Source organism: Gavialis gangeticus, unplaced genomic scaffold, assembly GCF_001723915.1.
Source record: "Gavialis gangeticus isolate Ggan-Ray unplaced genomic scaffold, GavGan_comp1, whole genome shotgun sequence".
Classification (NCBI taxonomy): domain Eukaryota; kingdom Metazoa; phylum Chordata; order Crocodylia; family Gavialidae; genus Gavialis; species Gavialis gangeticus.
In genome coordinates, this window is record NW_017729032.1 from 30,498,196 (window position 1) to 30,501,543 (window position 3,348).

A 3,348-nucleotide genomic window follows, 5' to 3' on the forward strand; every position below is an offset into this window, starting at 1 on the left:
GGATCCTATGACGCCAGCTGACTTCCTGCCCTTTGGGCGGGGGGCTGGACTCGATGATCTAACGAGGTCCCTTCCAGCCTTAATGTCTATGAAATCTATGAAATCTGCCCCATCCCCAATATCTCAGCTTTCTGCCTCAGTTTCCAGCCCCAAACTCCCAGGTTTCTGTCTCTCTCTCTTTCCTGGCTGTCTCCTCCTTGCCACCAGGATTCTTCTTTTTTTTTTCCCCTCCCATGCACTAGTGACCTCGAGTCACCCTGGGGTCACTTGATCTTAAGTAACCCCAGGCCTCAGTTCCTCAGCCAGCTTCTCTCTAGTCCACCAGTTCTAATCTCAGTTCTGGCAACTTTCACATCCTACACTTTAACTCTCTCTCTCTCACCTTAACCTTCCCCCAAGTATCCCAGGAGTGTGTCACTTTCTTCTGTCTAACAGCACAATATTGAGATCCTGAGATTTGGCCTGACCCCACAAGGCAACAGAATTGGCCGAATCTCCAAGTCGAAAAGGTCCCATCCCTCGCCTGCTTTCCTCGTTCCTTCAGTGGTTGCCCCACCCAACCCCAGCATCCTGGCACTTAAAAAAAAAAGCCCTGCACTCACCAACCCCTGTCAGGTGGGGGCCGATCCCTGCTGCTGCCCACTGCCCCGCACTGCATGGGGGGCTCTGCCACAAGCCTCCAGAGGCCCTGATGGCTGCTGCAGCAGCTGGTGGGTGCAGGAGTTTTTGTTTGTTTGTTTTAAGTGCCAAGACACTGGGGCCAGGCAGGGCAGCCATTGACGGAGCTGGGAAAGGAGGCAGGGGTTGGAGGGTGCTCAAAGTGTCTGGGGGAGCAGGCAGGGGATGGGACCTTGTGGGGGTCCCCCCATGGTCCCCTCCTTCAGCTCCACCCCTCATAGTTACCAGCACAGAGTCCAGGTCAAGTTCCCCATGGTGGCGAGATCTCCGAATCTTCTCCAAATCTTTTCCAAATCAATTTGGAGGCTTCAAATTGATTCGGACCTTTTAGCTTGTCTTCCGATTTGATTCAGATTCAGAGATTCAGCAGCTGAATCAAGCTGAATCTTCTCTGAATCAAATCAGCAACTGAAGCTTTGCACAGCCCTAGTCCCATCAGCTGCAGGAATCTTGATCTTGCAGCCAAGGGGCGCTGCCCTGACCAAGAGTCTGCAGCTCGTCCTGTACCAGCTATAAGGCATGATAGGACCTGAAGCTGGATCCCATAATCACTCCTCCTGCTACACATTCATGGCATGGCAGGAGGCATGATTGTGTGGATTGCCCATTAGGTCCCATTGCATCTTTTCCTGCACCTGTAGAGGGGCTCTTAGAGATGGTACTCTGAAAAAACCTGAAAGATTGAGAGAGAGCTGGGATGTGAGAATTGAGTGAGCAGTTCAGGATGATGCTCAGGTTACCCCCATATGGAGATAATATTATTTCTTTCCCCCCCAGGAGTGTTGTGAGGTTTGATTGTTGTTGACAAGCAACATCAATCACCATCTACATAAAACTAGCCTGATTTTCCAGACATGCCAAGCACACAGAATTCCAAACTGTGGCAACAAAAATAAGAATTTTTGCCTTAATGGCTATATAGTGTTCTGAACAACTTCAAAAGTAGTATATCAGTTGTCAGAGAAAGATTTTTAAAGACCCAAGTGGGAATTGATACAGAACTCAGTGAGTTTAGTGGGACTGGAGCACATTACTGTCCTTTGTACATTAAAAGTAACACCTAAGTATCTAATTCTGCTCAGATATTCCAATTGGGATTTGTACATGTAAGGCAAGGATGAGGCCCTGGAATCAATGGTAGTTGTAATCATGTACCTACAAATGGAAGTGGAACACAAGTATCATAACATAATGTAATTGAAAATACTAAAATGAAAGTACCAATGGCATGTGCAGCTTTTACAGAAGTGTTGAATAACTTTTCTGGCTTAATGCAAGACTTGAAGGTATTTTGTGTATCCAGCCTGAGAGCTCTTAATGGGGTCTTGATTTTTCAGAAAGTGTCAAAAACCTTCCTTCTAAAAAGTAGAGTAATGCCTTACTTTTGAAAACCTTGGCTAGTATGACTTGGCCTCCACAGCCGTTTGGGGGCATGGGTAGCAGGAGATGGTTGGACGTTACAGGGGCTACAAGTAGTACTTTGGAACTAGCTGATTGTTTCAAGGCTCTCAAGAGTTAAAGGGGCAGTTCAATGTTCACTTCTTACACAGTATCCACATACATATATATTTTTTTGCTTTCTTCATATGCCTTTAACATTTATTAATTATACTGCTTTTATTACTGAGTGAAATAAAACATTGGATCAAATCTTCAGTTTTTCTGCAAGGCACAACATACACTCTACCCCTTTCTCTGTTTTTCCCCCAAAGTATATTTTTTCATTAACTCAGTATTAAAAATATATCTTTAAAAATAATTTTTCTCTCTTCCTCTTTGCAGGAGCATTCTTAGGATTTTGCGAAGGTTACAAGCTTACAGGGCTTGACCTTGCCATACCTGTAGTACCTCCATAAATCTAAGCACTAGCACTTCCCACAATGCAGGATCAGGCCTTTCAGCATGGAGCATGTGGTGCATGGGTCATAAGATGTGGTGACAGTTTATGGGTGTCCCAATGCTTCCTTCATAAATGCTTCTGTAATCAAGACTGAATCATAAAGATGCATTATGAGCTCTTTTATGAGCCTACTTGTAGAGTTCTAGGTCCCAGTTGACCAGTGTCCTATACACGATGAGCACAGTGTATTTTAACATAACCTCAGGTAAGACTCTATTTATGGTTCATTAATAAAGGTTGTATTCCTGAATTTTATTTCTTATATGCTTATAATGAACACTAAAAATGTCCCCCCTATTTTTAGTAATGTCTTTTTTTATTCCTTCTGAGGATAAAGAGGTTGGTGATAACATCTTACCTAGTTAGACACTGTGTTCATTTGCTTTTTTTAAAGCATGGGAGAACATCTTTAGATTATTTTATCCATATCTGTTTTATCTGTGTGCGGACAGAAGTTGAAATAAAAAATGTACATTCCCTTTAAAAGATTCTAACAGCAGGTGAAGTGCTCCAAAATAATACCTGTTGGAATTGCGTATTGTTTCAAAGTACTTCACTGCTCTGTATGTGTTTACACGTTAGGGAACACAAGTGGAGATCTCTCAGTTATCCAGCATCCCACACTGCTCAGATACTCCCCACTCTCCCCCTCTCCAGCACACACACGCACACACACACACACACACACACACACACACACGAGAACAGCCTGTAGGCACTCACCTGTCCAGAGGTGGGCACACCCCTGCCTGTCCTTCCCTTCCCTCTGT